Source organism: Toxorhynchites rutilus, chromosome 2, assembly GCF_029784135.1.
Source record: "Toxorhynchites rutilus septentrionalis strain SRP chromosome 2, ASM2978413v1, whole genome shotgun sequence".
Classification (NCBI taxonomy): domain Eukaryota; kingdom Metazoa; phylum Arthropoda; class Insecta; order Diptera; family Culicidae; genus Toxorhynchites; species Toxorhynchites rutilus.
In genome coordinates, this window is record NC_073745.1 from 117088398 (window position 1) to 117110366 (window position 21969).

Sequence of the window (21969 nt, forward strand, 5' to 3'; positions counted from 1 at the left end):
GCTATCCGCTCAATGAAGGTTGATAAACGCTCATCTTATTTCCTAACTAGAATAAGACAACTATTGAGTGTTTTGGTCGAAAAATTATTCAAGATTACCTTAGCATGGGTTCCCTCTCATTGCGCGATTCCGGGGAATGAGAAAGCGGACTCGCTAGCTAAGGTGGGCGCTTTAGAAGGCACTCTTTTTGAAAGGCAAATTGCTTATAATGAATTTTTCCACATTCCTCGTCAGTATACGCTCGTAAGTTGGCAACGCATGTGGAGTGGAGATGAGTTCGGTCGTTGGTTACACACGATTATCCCTAAGGTCTCGACGAGTGCATGGTTCAAGGGATTGAATGTAGGTCGTGATTTCATTCGCGTGATATCTCGGCTTATGTCCAATCACTACAACCTAAACGCGCATCTCTATCGCATTGGGCTCGCAGCAAACAATCTTTGTGATTGTGGCGATGGCTACCACGACATCGAGCATGTTGTCTGGTCGTGTATCCGGTTCCATACTGCTCGCTCTCAGCTCTCTAGAGCACTGAGAGCACAAGGCAGATAATCGGAGATCCCCGTCCGGGATATCTTAGGTAGCCGTGATCCTGATCTTCTGCTTCATCTATACCTGTTCCTCAGGAACGCCGATGTCAACGTTTAATGATGTTTCCTTCGTTGTGTCCCCGTTTTATATCCCTCCTATCCGATCGATAAACTTTTACTTAGTCGCGGCAATACATACACACACTCTTTACAGATACACGGGCCAAAGATTGTGCAGTCCACTGATCATTCAACAAGAGCCAAAGGTTGTACCGCTCATGACAACTCTACATGAACTGATGATTGCGCCGGTTAGTGACCATTCTATCCTGGATTCCTCGAGTCGAGAAAGACGCACCACGCTCGATATGAGGTACAGACTAGGGGGGCGTTGCTGATTAAGGGTCAGCTGCATCCCAATAGGAAGTATCCCGTGTCGGGCACACGTACAGAGCATTGGAGACAGCAACATCCGAATTACGAAAACACTTGTAATACTAACCTCGAGCCAACCGCGAGTAATCGGTTACATATTACTAACATAGATAATTAGAAAAATTGTCAAAGTATTGAACTCCCGGCCCCGTGAGGCTAACGCCATATGAGCCTTGATAAAAATATTTTGGGAAAAAATAAAAAAAAAATCAGAAAACATTATATTATCAACTTATTTTCAGACACAATTTCCGTTTAATATTTTCCAGTCACTTACAAACAACATGTTTCTCCGTTACATTGAATACATATTTGATCCAGAAAATATAATAAAAAGAATACATATCAAATCAGACGATTTCTTTTCGACTTTTGCGTTTACTATCATATTCGGCGATCCATTTTTAGTTATATGGTTATATGATATACATTGCGTTTCATCACTATAGAATCACTCCATTTTTCTGAATTTCCAGAGATATGTAAGAAGTCGTTTGAATTGAAGTATATAGTGCAGGATACAATAACTATCCTCATCTATAAGACTGGTCATTTGAACATTATTGTTGTGTTCAGGTGTGAAAGTGTTTCATGGAAAAACACTCACTCCTTTACAATATTAACGTCAATTTCACATGAATTACAATAAGCTTCTAATTCGTAGGTCATCTTTAGTTTTCAATCAGTTCAAATAAACCATTCGGGGTGGTTTCGACTAAGCTGCGTCATGTTGTAGTGTGTATCTCGTTCTACGCAAAGGATACTCCTCGTTTAGGCTCTTCAAATCATTCATACTGCTTGTGAGCTGAAACTACTATCCGAACGATCACTTCTCATGATTTCTTGATAGGGTTTTGATTTGGTAAACAAGCTGACCAGTCTAGAGTCTGAAGCTCCTATTCATCAAACCATGCCATGACTATTTGGATTTTATGACTTGATGCCAAATTATCCACTTGTCACATTGTTTTTTATGCAAAAATAGCAGTAAATGATTCTGAAGCACTTCATTGCACTTCTGATTGTTCATTCGTCTTGATGGTTAGCTATCTAAATCAGGCCTATTTGAGAAAATTCTCCAAATACCATCTCCAAAGCTGCGAGTCCTAAAACGAATGTGCAAGTTAGTCCTATGGGTTTCCCTATTCCAGGAGAACTTTTCTGATAAAAAATAAATTCAACTTGAATAGATTTTATTCATACTAGAAGGACTTACGGAATATCCCATGTAATTTTTCAACTCGTAACTTTGCAGGCGACAGTTTGATGGTTTGAGGAAAATATTTTCGAAATGGCCTGATTCAGATAGCTTTTCATCAACACGAATGCACAGTCAGAAGTGCAATAAAGTACTTCATAATTATTTATTTTTGTTTCTTATCAAAAACAATGTGATAATTGGGTAATTTGGCATCAATTCAAATAATGTGGAAGGTCATGGCGTGGTTTAATGTATTGAGCCTTCCGATTATGGACTGGTCAGCTTGTTTGCCAAATCAAAACCCTGCCAAGAACTCATGAGAAGTGATCGATCGAATAGTAGTTGCAGCTTACAAGCAGTATGAGTGATTTGAAGAGCCTAAACGAGGAGTATCCTTTGCGTAGAACGAGATACACACTACAGCATGACGCAGCTTGGTCGAAACCACCCCGAATGGGTTATTTGAACTGATTGAGAACTAAAGATGACCTACGAATAAGAAACTTATTCTAATTCATGTGAAATTGACGTGAATATTGTAAACGAGTAAGAGTTTTTTCCATCTGGTTCTACAGTAATGAAACACTGGAATTTTGGTTTTTTGAATGTTTCGCACCTGAACACAACAATAAAGTTCAAATGGCTAGTCTTACAAATGAGGATAGTTATTGTATCCTATACTATATACTTCAAGTCAACCGACTTCTTACATATCTCTGAAAACTCAGAAGAATGGAGTGGTTATATAGTTATGGAACGCAGTGTAGGAGTGCGATCAGTTTCTTTCATGTTTCCGAAAATTTTCAAATGCCATGTTTAGTTGCAATATTGTTGGTAGAAATATGTGTGGAAAATTTCTCGTACCCAAAAACCGTCACATGCCAAATTCGACAGAAATTTGAGTTTCATTTGTACGGCAGCACCACCCACCAAAATAAAAACAAAAAGTAGAAGGATCTGAGCCTAGGGGGACGGACGGAAGTTTGACCTAGGACTGTGACTGTTCAGAACAGTTTTTTTTAATGTAATTCCATTTATTGTTCAGAAATTTGTTAGTTTAACTCTTTTGAAACTCCAAATAGTAGCCCTAGCTTCTGGAAGGAAGTTCAACTGTCTAACTGAAAACGATTAATGAATATCAGTGTGACACATAACAGGGGGGATGGAATATGAAGTATGTGTGGATCGGTAAACGAAAAAAAAATTATATCGTCATTGATTACATTGAATATGAAGTTTATGGGGAAGAAACAAAAAAACAAGTTGAAAATATTCACGATTTCGTGATATTTTGAGGTAAAATACACATGAAATCAAGAAGTTGCATTATTTTCAATGGATAGCTATGGTATTGTGAATTCTTTCCATTGTCTTATTCTTATTCTTGTTATTGTTACCACACATACACATTGTGTTTCTGCTGACAGCTTTCTGCTAGGAGTATTTTATGTTGAAAGGTGGAAATTCGAGATAAAAGTTGAGTAGGTTTTTTTTAGATAAATAAAAAACTTGGGCGGTAGAGGTCTAATAACCTACAGCTGAATGCGAAAACTGGAAGCCTGTATTTTTTTGACCACATTCAAAATGAATTTCACTACAACATTGTTCGTCTGCGCACAGATATTATCAGAGCTGGTACAGCTAATTGTAGAAAAAAAACACAAATATTGTACAAATATTACAAATACCATATTTGAGTCGATAACTGATATCAGAATTATACAGCATAAACAACTGATGAGCACTACCGTGAATCTTTGAAATGTCTATTTTTTATTATTGACAGTGCAGTATTTCGACTATGCTCTTCAAATATTCTATAAAAAAGCGTTTTTTAAAGACGCCCAAACTATAGATTTTCTAATGATTGGAGGTCTAACGAACCCAACAGCAGTATAGAATAGAGCAGGGAAGGGGAAGTTCTGATGCTTCCACCGTATAGCCTGGATATTGCGCGATCTGATTACCACTTGTTTCAATCACTGCAGATATCTCTTGATAGAAAAACCATTAATATAAGAACTGTCGAAAACCACTTAAAAAGTATTTTGGAGATTACACAAAAGTTCTACTTGGATGGAATTATGAAAATACCAGAAAAAAGGTGAGGGTAAAAATATCCAATGTGCACTTGATTGAAATTGATTCTCAATGAAGAAAAACCCGTTCAAAAATTGATCAAAAAAGATACTTTTCAAATAACCCAATATTTGAGAATTCTTTCGGGTTTCATAAACAAAATAAGACACCTGCGAAGAACGTGTTTAAGACCTCTGGAACCCACTAAAATAAATAAAAATCAATCAACAGCAATACAGTCAATGAGAATGCTCGTATCTAACCGAGTCACGCGGTCTCCTAACAATCGAAAATTACCGAAAAGTTCCGTACATAATTTGCTACCGTTCACCGCTACCAGCCAGTAATTGAACGATCACAGCGGGACATTGCACCAATTTGCATACCACCGTTGTCTGCGATCTTGACTGATCTGGAGCAAACCTCAACCAGCGGGGTTGCGCACTGACAATCAACCTGCCCGATTCCATCTCTCCGGCGCCCAGCAGGTGGGCTCGCGTGGGTTCCCCAGGCGTCAATCTGGAAGTCATTCGCCACCGCCGTAATCGTTAAAATCGACCCACAACAAATCGACTCCCAGTGGTCCTTGCCGTTTAGAAATAACCCTCGTCTCTATTATTAGGCGCAGAGTTCTTACGTTTACTTTCCGCTTCCAGTTGAGGTTTTTTTTTATTGTTAGTAATCACAAAATTGGTTCTTATAAATATGTTCGATCTAAGCGCGAGATAAAAAAGAATGGGGCAAACGGTTTGTACACAAATAGATTTGTGCACAATGGACCACGAAAGAAAAACGATTGTTGACTGGAGAACCAGCATGAGAAGTTGATTTTATTGCCCCCGGGGAGCCGTACGCTATGACACAGGTGTAATATTTGTGTCACTTTAGGAACGATTAACCGATTCGACCGGGGTGTGGGTAGCCGGGCGGCATATCTGTAACATTGATCTCGAAATCGTTTTTCGCTACTGAGCCCCATATATGTATTTATTATTAAAGCCCAAAATCACGACTCATGCAATGGCCAACGTATTGTTCGGAGTTACCTCCGAAGGTAACCGAATAGTTGTTTCATTTTGTTTTTTTTCCCATGTTCAAAATTTGAAACTTTGCATGAAACAAACATTAATCGCCTCGTTAATTAATTTATCACTCCGCGAACACTTTCGATCAGAATCCGGTAGCCGAAACGAAATCGATGTCGCGCGTTGCAGCAAATAAGACGCCGTCAGTGAGGCTAGACGTGAAGCAAGATGATGAAATGCATATAGTGTATTATATTTTGGTTGGCCTCGTCGGTCTCCCACACGCATTCATAGTCCCCAAAAAGGCGTTCAGCTTGACGGATCGTGAGAGCATCGCCGATCACGACAAAAAACGGGGCTGCAGGCAGCAATGAGGCTGCTCACATCGGGAAATTTAAAACATTCCCATAGATTTTACTCTGCAGCCACTCGCGTACTCACGATGGGAGCCCGAGAAGTTGAACCGCCCCAACGTCCTCGCCAGGTGATTGTCATCCGTACCGGATTGCGCTAATCGGATGAAAAGCTTCGGATCATGATTTACAGATAAAGGTAATTATACTTGATGCAGTTCAATCGACGGTAGAACCGGGGTGCATTTCTCACACTGTAAAACCTTCGAGTACGAGTACATCCTTCTACCTCTGCTGGACTCCCACAACGGCTAGAGCGTGCGAAAAGTCTTTTCCAGTCTGTGACACTGCACGAGAGTGGTTATTACAAATTCAAACCACAGCTAAACTTTTACAGACCAAACTTCTGATACAGACTGTCTATAAATCAATCAGAATCCGGTGAGCTCCGGTTGGTGTGTTGCTGGGGCTATTTCTGAGGAAGGGAATCGTGGAGGGCAGAATAAAAGCAACGGACTCGTTCACACCTACTCAGATTGAGCCCGCGCTAGAGGTGAGGCATGACTACCGTGTGGAAAGGGAGTCGTACTAAGGGAGAAGCATTGCTTGTAATTTTGCCTGCTGTTTATTCCCTCCCCTTGTGAATGGATTTGAAGCGGAAATCGCTTCTTTTAAAGGTTGTTTCAATAAGTGCACCTGTGAGGATGTTGCTAAGTAACAACATGCGGAATTACGAGTTATTCCCGGACATTGTTGTCCTCCACCAATTTTATGACCATATGATCCTGTTTTTTGACGTAGGACTACGTCTTTCATTTCTATACCGGGGTGTAAGATCAAAGTTTCGAAAACGAAAGCGTTACGCCGGAGACCGAGATTTTGAGCGTTAATATATGGTATGATAAACACATGATTCGAAAGATAAAATGTCTACGCGTTATATACTTGTTACTTTTTGATCCAAAAACTTGTTTCAATAGCCTTAAAATTGCTTTCAAAACAGGCTATTGAAATCACCAATCGGTATATAAGCGAGCGCCGCTCGGAAGCCCACTCAGTTATAATTGAACAGCGATTGGAGCATGTTGTCGCTGTTGTGGTGAAGCTCTTCGTTTATCATGAAAGCGCGGATGAACGCTGTCACCAAGAGCCTGTCTGTGCACCTTAGGCCAGAAGGGAATCCATCAGGAGGAGAGTGATGCCACAAACAATTCCCCGGAAAGACATCGGAGCAGCCACCACACACACATACACCGCGGAACTATTTTCGTTTGATTGCCATCAAGCATCGAGAAGATTCCGGGAAGATGTCATCGTTGCTGAAAAATAATCTACCAGTTCCCCTGGGAATTGAAAAATACATTCATGCGAAAGAGTTCATTTTAATGTTTTCTATCCATACAACACTGCAACCAAATACATTTGGTTTTGTGATTTTTCAATCAATCTCAATTACAGGAAAGCTTCTGAATATTATTTTTCCCCATCAGTAGAAAATTTCGAAAGCAAATTCGTATCCAATATTGGATGCATAACATGAAAAACGGAAAATGTTTCGCATCGCGAAAATCATGTAATTTTCGAGCGATTATTTGCTTCCTACTCATATAATGCTGCGACCAAATACATTTCGTTTTGGATTTTTCAATCAAGTGCAATCAAAGTAAGACCACGTCTTTCGGCAATTTATTAGAGTTGTTATGAATCTGTGCTCCCGTGGCCGAGTGGTTAGCGTTATAACTAACATGCCGGGTGTTCGGGTTCGATTCCCGTTCTGGTCGGGGGAATTTTTCGTCAAAAGAAATTTCCTCCGACTTGCATTGTGATCACACGTATTCTAGAGCTTACCACTCAGAATGCATTCAAGGCGTGTTATTTGGCATAGAAATCTCAACTAAGTACTAATAAAAATGACGCAAGTAATACTACGTTGAGACGGCGAAGTTCCTCTAGGAACGTTAGTGCCATTGAAGAAGAAGAAGATGAATCTTTAGGAATTCCCGCTCTACACGCACTGGCAAACGATGTTTACTCAACACTTTCTCAAACGAGAAATGGGTGTTGTGAGAAAGGATTAGCGAACGCAAAAACGACAAACGGGAGAAAGAGATGTTTGGAGGTTGAAGGAGATTGGCAGAAAACATCTTCATTTTATCTTTCGAAAAATGTGATTCATACCACTTCGTTTTGCCAGAAAGAGATTATTGATGCTCAAAGGTGGAATCGAGTCCTCCGAGGAAATTAACCAGTGCAAATTAGAGTCGACTATCGATTGCGGCATTCGTACACAAATAATTTTATAATGCAGTTTCATCAAAGTGATGTCTTCGATATGGAGATATATTCACTACATCGAGTCATATATTTCATATTCTTCATTATGAAATCCATATCCATGGCACCTATCGGTATCAAATTATCATCGACACCACGATTTTCGCTAAATGCTCCTTTCAGCTCGGCCTGTAAAAAACATGGATATGGATTTCATAATGAAGAATATGAAATATATGACATGATGTAGTGAATATATCCCCATATCGAAGAAATCATTTTGATGAAACTGTTTACCGTTTGTCGTTTTTAATTGTTGGGAAATGGCATTATTTTTGCTGAGTAAATTCCAAGAAAAAATCCATTCCTTCTTTAAGCGTGATTCATTCTGCTTCGAATCAACGGAACAGTATGATAATCATTTCATACAAAAGATAAAATGTCCAAGAGTTATATGATTACTATTTATTGACTCGAAAAATTGTTTCAATAGCTTAATGATAGCTTCGAAAACAGGTTATTGAAATCATTCGTATCCGTATGTAGCGCGCCCACTTGGAAACCCATTAGGCAAGGCGCAAATTGAGAAGCGTATAGCGCTCGTAAACGAACACGAGACTAGCAACACGACTCATACGTGCCACAAACGTAGCGTGGTGGAGCGCATATTCAGTCGCAGTTTGGTGTAAATAACGTGCCACTCGCATACAACGTCTGATTCACACAGATTTGCGCGATATATTTATTTACTAACACAATCACCCAACCTGTACGACCAGCACGAGAAACTGTGGTTCAGCCACAGCGTCACGCGAGTCGTGTCTCACGAGCGCTCCACACTCTCGCGTCATCTGGCCAATTTGCGCCGTTCTATCTGTTTTCATTAGTCACAAAAACAGGCGCTATATCGCGGCAGGTTACTCGCGCTATACGCGTCTCAATTTGCGCCTGGCCTTAATCTTATTGGAATGTGTGATGGGAAAGCTCATACTCGCGTCTATGCATGATGCTGTACTCTTCCAATTAATTTCGTTTTTGCAGGCCGAACTGAAAAATTTTCAGTCGAGTTAACTCTTTTTTACAGTAATGTTTTTGAATCCGGACGCTTTTCAATCCGGACACTTTGCATTACATTCAATATCATACCACAGCCACAACATTTTTTTCATGTTCAATTTATACGATTAATAGTTACTAATATAGTTACTGATAGTTACTTGATAGTTACTAATCAATCGCATTAATTCTACATGCAAAAAATGTTGTGGCTGCGGTATGATATTAAATGTAACGCAAAGTGTCCGGATTCAAATACATTACTGTCTACTTGTTATGTTATTCGTTTCTCTCTCAGGGTAAGCTACGAATATAATAAGGGTGGGGCTTACATTCTATACTTTTATGGTTTATAGAATGACGCTTCCTTTGCTTTCGTTCATTTCTTACTTTACTCTCGCACCGTGAGGACGCGTTTGTTTGGGACCAAGAAGACAGCTCGTTAGTCTTTCGGTGGTAAGGCACCACGAAAGCAGCTCGGATAAGCGCACCAGCCGCAGGAAGTGTGAAGAAGCCGCATCGCTATCGACCGGGAACTTTGCGTGAAATTCGTCGCTATCAGAAGTCGACCGAATTGCTGATCCGCAAGCTACCTTTGCAGCATTTGATTCTTGAAATTGCTCAGGACTTCAAAACCGAATTGCGCTTCCGAAGTTACGCGGTTATGACGCTGCAGGAGGCCTATTCGAAGATACCAATTTGTGTGCTATCCACGCAAAACGCGTCCCATCATGCCCAAGGACAAAATAATCTGTCAGTTCCCTGGGAATTGAAAAATACATTCATGCGAAAGAGTTTATTTTAATGTTCTCTAACCATATAACATAGCGACCAAATACATTTGATTTTGTAATTTTTCAATCAAGTGTAATTAGCAGGAAAACTTCTGAACATTATTCTTCCCCATCCGTAGGATATTTTCGTATCCAATATTTTATGCGCGCGCAACGAAAAATGTTTCGCATCGCTAAAATTATATAATTTTCAATCGATTATTGCTCAGTCGCCGAAAGTTTCAAACTCAGAGAGTTCATTCTCCTCTAGTTTGCCTTCCAAATTGCCATCGTAAACCACACCTTCTCTCGATTCAATCACGCACAAAAAGCATACTTAGGCGATATTTTGGTGGTGAAACGCGTTCATTTTTTCTGGGGACATCGACAAGACAACATCATTACTGAACGAGCTGAACGTGCTGGACGAGCTGGACGGCGAGGGATCGAGGGATTCATTACCTGGCCTGACCTGACCTGAAAAGCAATCAGTTTGTTTTAAATGTGAGGGAGCGCAGAAAAGTCGATCGACCAGTAGGAGAAGAGAAGGTGACCAAGAGAGTATCAGCATCGAAATACGGTTCCTCGGGAAGACATCGAAGCAGCCGCCACACACACACATACACGCGCGCAACTCTTTTCGTTTGCTGGTTATCGAGAAGAAACCTGGAAAGAAATGATCGTTGCTGAAAAATAATCTGCCAGTTCCTCTTGGAATTGAAAATTACATTCAAGCGAATTTATTTTAATGTTTTCTATCCATATAATACTGCGACCACATACATTTGGTTTTGTGATTTGTCAATCAAGTGCAGTTAGCAGGAAAGCTTCTGAAGATTATTCTTCAGAACAAGGTTTTTTGTGTCCAATATTGGATAAAACCTTGAGCTTCCAACGTAACGCTCTCGTTTTCGAAGTCCCCCAAATGTTCATTTATTCATTCATTCAGAATGGATTTAGATTCAACTTCAAACAAATGATCTCTAAATCAACGATAGTCCTACGTCACCCTTGCGGTTATACCATGGATATAACCCACTTCCTGCTTTTTCTCTAGGAACCTGGCCTAAGGTGAGTGCACTGCGTAAGATTATAAAATCACGATTCGTCACATGTAGCCATCTTTCACAATAGATTTAGAAACATTCAAAATTTGCTTTACAAGTAATATGAATGTGAGGTTTTTTGTAAGGCCTTAAGAGTTAGCTCATTCGTCATGTTAAAATTTGGCGAACCCTTCGTTCCAACGCGACAATAAACACCTGTTCAACAAACGTCGTGTTTTCAGGCCATTTAGTAGTTCATAACTTTTAACTCGTATGTCAAACTGTAAGTGACAATACTAATATATGTCTGTAGACAATAGCACTAAATAACTGTGAAATACATTGCGGCATTCGATATCTTACACAGTAATAACTTGATGAAAAACTACACAATTTAATACCTCAACCGTGGAAAAAACATAATGATTGTATGATCTGTTCTAAAAAAAAGGTAAGGGCGAAATTACTTTAATTCATTTAGCTAAAAATAATCACAAGTTAACACCCAAGAACTTAAAAAACAAATCGAGTGCAAAGGATTAAAGTATTCTTTTGACATTTGTGACATGTCACAATCCTAGGTTTCTACCCAAATTATCTGAAGCACAGTCAAACCAATTATTTATTGCTCCTTATTCAGTCATGTGACTCAGTTATAAATATACGCTGGGTCAATCACTAGCATTCAAAACGCCTTCACGATTAATACCGTCAATTTGGAAAGACACAAAATCTGGCCGCTATGTACACGATCAACAGACCCCGTGAGAACTTCTCACGCTGGATGGGAAACCGATCAGCTCCCATTTACAAACACAAACTATTTCAACTCCGTCCAGTCTTATGAATCACGACGCTGGTCTGTCGTTGAATAATCGACCCTGCAATACTTTCAAAAAAAAAAAGAAATCTGAACTCTGCCGTTGTAGCCACAACAATCTGTAGTTGTCAAACACGACAAACACCCTATATACAGCCTATCAGCGTTACAACGATTCGAGATGTTTGTAAATCCCAAAATGTGCTACCCTATGATTGAACGTGACACCCAGAGTAGTCGGGACTGATTGACACGCGATCAAAATGGAATGTAAACATGAAAGTACCTGAAAACCTGCGCTCGCTTTTTATCTGTTCACCAAAAAAAATTATAGCGATCCTGCCAGGAGTCGAACCTGGAATCTTCTGATCCGTAGTCAGACGCGTTATCCATTGCGCCACAGGACCTCTTGAAATGCTTATGGTTGACGGCTTAACAAGATTTATAGCACATATACTAGAAATAATAATAACTTGAGATTCGATAGGAACGATAATGGATCGTAACACGAATAACACACCTCCCAGAATCGACCCGGTAATCCATTTACCCGAATGACTAGCGAAGATAAAGATTCAATCTTTTCTAATCTAGATCTTACTATTCGCTGAGAGCAGAGCGCGCGATTAAATCTTGGGGCTCCCCAATCGCACATACAACATAACGCGAACGCAAACGCGACAGCGCAGACCATATAATTGGAAGTGATCGCCAAACCCACTCTCTCATTCGGTAGCGGCTTCTAGGGACCGCACACACACACACACCGTCTGAACCGGAATTTCAGTGTCCCATTAGTGGCGCAAACGCCGTAGAAAAAATCAACCGACGAACGCGTGCGCATGATAAGCGCCACTCTCCGCTCTTCGATTTATATTGTTTTGACGAGCGTTGCCATCGACAATAAGCTAACCGGCCGCGTTTTCGTCTTAATAGACCCGGACAGCAGCAGGGGTGGTCGGAAATTGATGTGCCGGCCGGTATCAAATCTATAAATAATTGAATCTTCAAAACCAATCGACTTAAGCGTCAATCATCGAATAACGAAAACAATCCAATTAAGCAAGCCGCGGGCGATCCTCGCAAATGTGTGAAGTTTTGAAAACGAAGCGGGAGGGGGGGGGGGGTGGTTCAAAGCGCAACAATCGAAGAAATATAAATTTGTTCTTATGGCTATTGATTTGGAAAAGGCCTTTGATTCAGTGAGCCACGTGTGTTTGTGGAACATTTTGAATAAGTTTAAAATTCCAGTAAAAATAATAAACTTGCTGAAAATGGTGTACAAAAATGCATCGTCAAGAATTTTGATCAATGGATTTTTATCAGAAGAAGTTTATATTAATCGGTCGGTAAGACAAGGATGTCCTATGTCAATGATTTTATTTTCGTTGTATCTTGAACCTTTGATAAGAACTTTGTACATAAACTTGAATGGTATTCTTATCATGGATAATTTTTACAAGTTATTCGGATACGCGGACGACCTGATATTGGTGATCAGGAATGAACAGGAGCTCGATTTAGCTCTTAGTTCAATTGAAGAGTTTTCTCAATTCGCAAAAATTAGGATGAATTTAAAAAAATCGGGATTTATTCGATTCAATGAATGCAAAATGGGTCCCGCTCGATTAAAAGAGAAAAAAAACCTTAAAATCTTAGGAATGCTAGTTGAATCTAATTATAAATCAATGATTAACAGTAACTATGACGATTTGATAAGGAAAATACAGGCGACAATTTTCACAAACTCTGCAAGGAACCTTAACTTAGTGCAAAGAACATGGATATTGAATGTATTTACCCTGTCAAAACTGTGGTACATTTCTCAAATTTTGCCTATGGAAAATAAACATCTGGCTAAAATTAGATTAATAACAGGAAGATTCCTTTGGGCTAGGAACCCTATATATAAAGTAGCCAGAAACCAACTATATAAATGTCCTGAAAGAGGAGGACTTAACCTAGTAGACGTAGAGAGTAAAACCAAAGCATTATTTGTGAATTGTTTGATTAATCTGAACAGACATGTTGCTGGTGAACATTTTCTGATGCAAACTCGCACGCTGAAAAATATAACTCCAAACACAAATCAGCTAATTAAAAAAGCGAACGAGCTGAAAAATGACCCTTTTTTTGATTCATGCCGCAAATTTTACTATTTGTTTTTGAGTAAAACAGATGGAATCAATAAGATTCAAGAAAAGCATCCACATAGAAGATGGAATCAAATCTGGGAGAACATTAGTAAAGAGTATTTATCAACAGCAACCAAATCTGTACTGTATGAAGTCTTTAACGATATAATTCCTAACGATGTAAAAATGTACAACCATAGAATTAATGGTCTAGAAAGTTATGTATGTGAAAAGTGTGGTGAACTTGATAATAACATACATAGGATAAAAAAATGCACGGATGCAAGAAAAATATGGAAATGGATTGAAGAAATAGTTAAAATCAAACTCAAACTAAACTATAGAACACCCGAGCAGGTATTGTCAGATGACATATCAGGGAAAGATAATAGAAAAAAAGCAGCTCTTTTTCTAGTAGGAGAGGCAATTAATTATAATGTAAGACATTTCAAAAACGGGAGTTTGTTTGATTTTCACCGACGTTTACGTAACATACGTTGGAACAACAGAAAAGTATTCGAAAGACACTTTAGTTCGGCTCTCAATGCGTTTTGGTAAAACGTGTGAATGAAGAAAGAGAACAGCTAGGAATGTTATGTATGTTACTTACCAATATTTGTTTGTAAATAGTGTAGTAAGTAGTTATGGATATTGTAATTAGGAAATAACTGGAAATAAATATGTATAATTAAAAAAAAAAAAAAAAAAAAAAAAAAGCGGGAGACTGCGGTCTAATATTGCAGGCTGGGAACTGGTTCGCACGGAGTGCTCTAAACAGGGATGTTACGTATAATTGAACTTCAAACCATTTGGAATATTTAAGAATTATTGTCAGGTTAAATGTTATCATGGCAAAAAATCACGCATTAGTGCAATAGTTCATTTCTTTCATCATATTTTTTGTTTCTTCCACGATTTATTTATCTGGCCTTCGGTTCTATTTATGGAAACTATTCCATATTATATATGGAGATCATATCCATGCTTAAGTTCAGTGAAGTGCTTGTAAGAGCTAATAATAATCTTATGATGATCACATTGTAGCTTATCATATCTCATCACTATATTTACTTCTGACGGCTTGTGCTGGGATTAAAATGTTTGCGAAATTCACAGTGGTTCACAGCTATTGTTATTTAATCATTTCTTTCTTTTATTTAAGATATCCTATTGTGTTTTAAGATGGAAACATTTTGAAGTGTGACTACGTCTAACCGGATTATATGGGGGGTAAAATGAAAACCTAAACACAGAATATGCAGGGAAAAATTAAAGATTCCGATTGCTTATAACTCCAACATTTCTCACTGGATCGGAAAGAAGTTTGCATCAATTGATAGTTAATATTTCTACGCATGTATCGCGATTAACAAAATGTATATGTCGTATGTATACGCCGTAACTGCCTCGTTTCGATTGGCCCGATATACGGTTTTCCCAACACAGCCATCAAAGCCAAGCAGCCTTGGAGAAAACGGCATTGCAAATACATGAAAGTATGGGGATTTTTGTTTTCACCGACATGTGTTCCCTAATTGGGTATTTTTGTTCCGACTGAAATGTGTTTGCAAAACACAGACTTCAAAACCAAGGTATCTGAGGAAATCGGCTTTGCAAATACAAACTGCGAGTACTTTTGTACTCGCTTGTCTTTGTGCAAACTAGAATATGTTTTCTTAACACGATCTTCTAAACTTAGGAACCTGGAAAAATCATGCACACACTAGATGCGAATGTATTTCAAGTTTAAAGCCTTTATAGTATAAAAAGAAGAAGTTTAAGTTGTTGATTCATGCAAGTCGGGGGTACTACTGCACCCGCATGTTTTTTTTTGCACTCCGAAAAGTGTTTTTCCAACTCGGAGTAGGTACGACCGCAACGCTTTGATTCGGTTATTCAAGATTGCATTGAAGGATATGCCTCTGCTCATTGAATTTGTAGGCATACCATTTGATGATTAGGCAAAATGTTGTTAACCATTTGATCCGATAACGCTTTTTGATTAAGCAATATGCGTTCGACGTACATGTCAAAATCGAAACTGAGTGCCTGAAGTTCATCAAATCAAGCTAATTGTAAAAATGTAAAAAAAAATGTAAAATAAAATAATTGTTTCATAATTCTTCAGTTCACATGTTTTGTCCCAGGCATCATACAAACGATTTACTTGGATTCACTTGAACATAATCCATCACAATGCATGAATTGACCTTACATGGCATTTATTCAATCTTTTTACTTACAAAGCAAATATATTGAATTAAATTAAATTCGGAAATTGTTTCATTCAATCAAAAATTTAATCGATACAAACAAATGATTGCTAAGCTAAACATTCCCACGTCAACCTTGTGGTTATATCGTAGATATAACCCATCCATTTTTTTTATATATAATTATCTTCGTTAACAAAAATTGTATTATGCTTTGTGAAACATGGTAACGCGGTAAAGTGATTGTGACATATGACGGATTTCATGTCTTAGGTGTCGGCAGTAATATATCAGATATCATTAAAACGATGTGGGTGTAAAGACATTGGTCATTTATACAAACTTGTAAAACTGAAATATAAAAAAAATAATTTTGACGTAGGACTACGTCTTTTATTTCTATACTGGGGTGTAAGTTCAAAGTTTCGAAAACGAAAGCGTTACGCCGGAGAACGATATTTTGAGCATTAATAACTCCTAAACAACTGAACGAAATGGTCTGATAAACATTTTATTCGAAAGATAAAATGTCTACGCGTTATATGCTTGTTACTTTTTGATCCAAAAACATGTTTCAATAGCCCTAAAATTGCTTTCAAAACAGGCTATTGGAATCACACCAATTGGTATATAAGCCGCTCGGAAATCCACTCAGTTTTGATTGCGCAACGATTGAGGTACGATCGCTGGAATGCATGGGTGTTTCCCTAACACAGAATTCAAAACCATGGAGCTTGTGGAAATCAGCATAGCAAATTAAATGCAAGCAGCGGGAGCTTTCGTACTCGTTTGCGTTTTTGCAAATTGGAATGTGTTTTCCCAATACAGATTCAGAAACCAAAAAGTTGAAAAAATCGGCATTGCAGATACATTCAAGTCGGCAATACTTTTATACCCCAAAGCATTTTTACACTCCGGAATACGTTTTGCTATAACGGTCTACAAAAGCGGGTACAAATGCAACGCTTTGGCTCGATTTTTTAAGAGTGCATTGAAAGACATCTCTTCATGTCGCCGTGCATTTATTTAAAAAAAAACCTATGTTATCTACAAAATTCTGGTCAAAGGTCACAGGTCACAACAAGTCACCCATACATTGGAAGATGGGCCCTTTTACAGGAAAAAGGTTTTCCTAACAACAACTAATTCATGTTTCTTTGAAGAAATTACAACTAATCCTAATTTTGTTTATATTCAACATAGCAATATAGTGTATTCGAAGAAATTTTAGATGTTATTGAAAAATGAACTTCTGTCGAAGACATCAACTTTCTATCTTTTATAGTTTCTGGTTTACATGACTTTTTTGCATGAAGACTTCTGAAAAAGTAATGTTTTACTCGTTACATTTTTGTGTATAAATTCTAGCGTTTGACATGTTCTAAACATGTTTCTAAATAGTAAAAGTTTGCAGAACATGTAAATCGCGATAATTAATACATGAAGATGTTACGAGTTAAACAATACAGGTCGGACTCGATTATATACATACTCATTTTTATGTGATTCGATTATATACATTTTCGGACTCGATTAAAGGGTGTGTCATATCAAATTGCATCACGGAAAAAACGCTGTAGAAATTCGCCCAGTAGACCGATCCTTTTGAAAATTTTAGACAGTAAAATAAAAACTATTAAACAACTTTTGGCATTTTCTTTTTATTCATACTTCGAGCCCAAGCCCGTATGCTCGCACCTTCCTCTTTACCCCGTCCATAAGGTTCTGTACAACGTCAGGTTGTAGTATTTTTGAACAGAAATCCATTTTCTCTTGAAGTCCGCCTCCGATTTGACAACTTTTGGGTTCTTCCGGAGGGCCTGCTTCATAATCGCCCAATATTTCTCTATTGGGCGAAGTTCCGGCGCGTTGGGCGGGTTCATTTCCTTTGGCACTAAGGTGACCCCGTTGGCTTCGTACCACTCCAACACGTCCTTTGAATAGTGGCACGAAGCGAGATCCGGCCAGAAGATGGTCGGGCCCTCGTGCTGCTTCAATAGTGGTAGTAAGCGCTTCTGTAGGCACTCCTTAAGGTAAACCTGCCCGTTTACCGTGCCGGTCATCACGAAGGGGGCGCTCCGCTTTCCGCAAGAGCAGATCGCTTGCCACACCATGTACTTTTTGGCAAACTTGGATAGTTTCTGCTTGCGAATCTCCTCCGGAACGCTGAATTTGTCCTCTGCGGAGAAGAACAACAGGCCCGGCAGCTGACGAAAGTCCGCGTTGACGTAGGTTTCGTCGTCCATTACCAGGCAATGCGGCTTCGTCAGCATTTCGGTGTACAGCTTCCGGGCTCGCGTCTTCCCCACCATGTTTTGCCTTTCGTCGCGGTTAGAAGCCTTCTGAACCTTGTATGTACGCAGGCCCTCCCGCTGCTTGGTCCGCTGGACGAATGAACTTGACAAATTCAGCTTATTGGCGACATCCCGGACCGAACTTCTCGGATCACGTCTAAACTGCTTAACTACGCGCTTGTGATCTTTTTCACTCACGGAGCATCCATTTTTGCCGTTCTTCACCTTCCGGTCGATGGTTAGGTTCTCGAAGTATCGTTTTAGTACTCTGCTGACCGTGGATTGGACGATTCCCAGCATCTTACCGATGTCCCGATGTGACAACTCCGGATTCTCGAAATGAGTGCACAGGATTAATTCACGACGCTCTTTTTCGTTCGACGACATTTTTCCAAATTTACGAAAAATTGACAGTGAAGCATGGCCAACGTGATCTAAACACTCTTATCTGATTATAAGCGAAAGCTGAAGATATAATTCCTAAAAATTAAATTTCTACAGCGTTTTTTCCGTGATGCAATTTGATGTGACACACCCTTTATATACAGTTTGGAAAAAAAAATATATTTTTTTATATTTAAAATATGGCTTATTTCATGAAGAAATGTAATCTTTCAACGTTAAGATGAAGTTTAAGTGGCTATTACATGTACAGTGGGGTAAAAATCGTGATTTTTGAAGATTTTGTTTCAATTTTTTCCAGGAATTGTTTATATCGATATTGCAGCCAAATTAAGAAAGATATAAGTTGTGCGTCAAAGAACAAATTGTAGAGCGGATAAAGAACTTCTATTTAATTGATAGAAACAATCTAGGTTAATATAAAATTTTACGATAAAATTAATAATAACTCATTGAAAATGATTATCTTTAAAGTGATTCACTTCCAAAATGTTGTTAAAATCCACTAATTTAGTTGTTCTACTACTATATCCTGTACTAAATTTTCTCATCTTTCAAATGAAAGTATCAGAATCGTCTTCCGTAGCGTACTTTTTAATGTAGAGCCAGTTTGAGGTAACAGAGTCCGAAACAAAACAGAAATTCTATAACTCTGTCATTGTTGAAACTCGAACATGTGCGTAGGAGGATTTTGGTCATCAAATATGATCGTCTATCACCTCCTAAGAGAATCTGGATAAATTAATTTTTTGAGAGGTGTGAGAAAGGTGTTTTCTGACTTGAAGGGAATGAATCAAAAATCAAATTCCTGTTTTATTTTCAAAAAAAAAAAACGAAAAATACATGCAAAAAATATAGGAGGTTGTGTCCAAGATACGACCGCATTGTTGACGTAGAACTACGCTGTGAAATTTTAGAAATAACTGTTTAGTAGAATGGTTTGATCGCCCTAAAGTGTTTGTTTTATTGTAGAATCAGTTGACGATAATTGATTGATGATTCATTCTTGCCCTCGCAGAACAATACACTAGCTGATCGTCTGTCGCAATTTGTTTTATGTCAATGCATTGAAAATTTTTGGGGGTCTCCGTAGCCACATTGGTTGCGCGTTCGCTTAGTAAGCGATCGATCGTGAGTTCAAAACTCAGGGCCCTCATTGACCATCTTTGTGTTGTTACAGAATAACTACGTCCACGCAACATTCATCAGCGATGGAGATCGATCCACGGTCGAAATAAGATCGACTACTCCATACAAACTGCTAGGCTCTACTAGACACATCGGGCTACTGTTCTATAATTAACTCAACAATGATCAACAATGGACTGTCTCCGCTGTTCGGTCTAACTGGTGGATAATGGAAGAACAGAAGTAAAACTCTTACGCCTAAATGGCTACTGTGTAAATGTGTACCATATGGTATAGAAGGGAATACTCTAACGCCGAAAAATGGCAACTGTGTAATGTGCTAATTATAGATATGATAAACATAACATGTGACATGTACACGATTAAAATTCGACTCTGTTACAGCTAAAATGTTAATGAGCCTAAAATAAACAAAAGGGATAACAAAAAAACATTGAAAATTTACCTCGAACGCTATTCCGGTGGCCTTTTCGCATTTGACATAGACTCTGCTACAGTCGATTATATACTTGTTGTACCAGCACCATAATTCTACATCTCATAACTACATCAATATAACTTTGGCACCGCATGGAAACAACAACAATGACAATTTTTGTAAGTATCAAATATCATGCTACATGTTATTTAGTATTGCCTCAGCCAACGTAAGCCAAACAAGCGTTGTATGCTATCCATACAGAGCCATGTATCGGTGGCCTGAAGCTACTAGGAATATAAACACTTCTCATCAATTTGCGCTATTCCCAATAGAATCGCTTTTGTTAATATAACTGGCCTTGAAAAAAGATGCATTACTTTTCCGTGCTCAAGATAAGCGCAGCTGTCATCCTTAGTGGAGAAAGTTTTGCTACTGGCAAGCGAAATCAAATCACATACAAATTTCCAGAACGACATTTACTTTCTTGGGGACTAAATAAATGAAATCTCGCGTAACTTTTGAAAAGGTCCAATGTAACATTTTCGTCAACTCGAGAAAAACGAAGTTGAAGACCCGAACATTATTCCGCGAATTGTCTTAAAAGTTATCGATCTTTATCGCTCCTCTCACCACTAGCGATCAAGAATAGCTCTCCAAAACCAATCGTAGCTGTTGTTCCGTGATTTGAGTTTAAAGTTGAAGCCAAGGAGCGAAAAATGTTACATTGGACGTTTTTACTGCCCGCGTTTGCACATTGGACATATTACGTTCCACGATAAAAATTTGAAACTAACTACTAAACAACAATCCAAAAATCAGCATTTCGTTCTAAAGACAGATTATTATTGTTATCACCCGTTGAATTGAACTGAAATCGATAATAACTACTGTAAGAAACAAAAACTCAAAACGACCGAAGTACGACTTCGTGTTGTTTTGACTGCTTTGTTACTTCGGACGTTTCGGGCATCGGAGGAAAGTGGCGTCCGAAGTAACAGCCGGGTGCTTAAAATCCGAATCTGTACATTGGATTTTTTTTTTGTATCGGCGATAAAAAGATGAAGAAAATAGATACGTGAACGATTGTTTTTGTAATGCATTCAATGATTGAAGACTAATAGCGTGTATCTTCTTCTTCTTCTTCTTCAATGGCACTAACGTTCCTGGAGGAACTTCGCCGTCTCAACGTAGTATTACTTGCGTCATTTTTTATTAGTACTTAGTTGAGATTTCTATGCCAAATAACACGCCTTGAATGTATTCTGAGTGGCAAGCTCTAGAATACGCGTGATCACAGTGCAAGTCGGAGGAAATTTCTTTGACGAAAAATTCCCCCGACCAGAACGGGAATCGAACCCGAACACCCGGCATGTTAGTTATGACGCTAACCACTCGGCCACGGGAGCATAGCGTGCATCTATTAACTCGATTTGTTTACATTTGTTACATAGGACGTTTTCAAAAGTTACGCGAGAAATAAACTTTTTCTGTTAACCTCTACAACTTCGAAAAGAGTAGCATTGCTTCATTATGATCAAGATTAGCTCAAATGCAATCATAGTTGAAAGTAGTTTTGCGACTGGCACGCGAACCCAATTATAACGTTCCAGCACGGCATTCAAGATGCTTGGTATTCCCCAAATATTTTTTGGCGCACAACCTTAACGCCTGCTCCGCCATACCGTCCGTTCAATTCATTGAATGCCATGTCAAAGGCTGACAGCGTTCACTCCAATATCACCATATCCAGATACTCCACGAAT

At 38.7% G+C, this 21969-nt stretch overlaps 1 protein-coding gene and 1 non-coding gene across 2 annotated transcripts in view; one reads left to right on the forward strand and one right to left on the reverse strand.

Moving 5' to 3' along the window:
• LOC129769294 (Krueppel-like factor 3) overlaps window positions 1–21969 on the forward strand; it is a 419258-nt gene that overhangs the window by 171445 nt on the left and 225844 nt on the right. The window lies entirely within an intron of this gene.
• Window positions 11927–11999, reverse strand: Trnar-acg (transfer RNA arginine (anticodon ACG)). Its single transcript has one exon. It is a non-coding gene; the product is annotated as a tRNA-Arg (tRNA).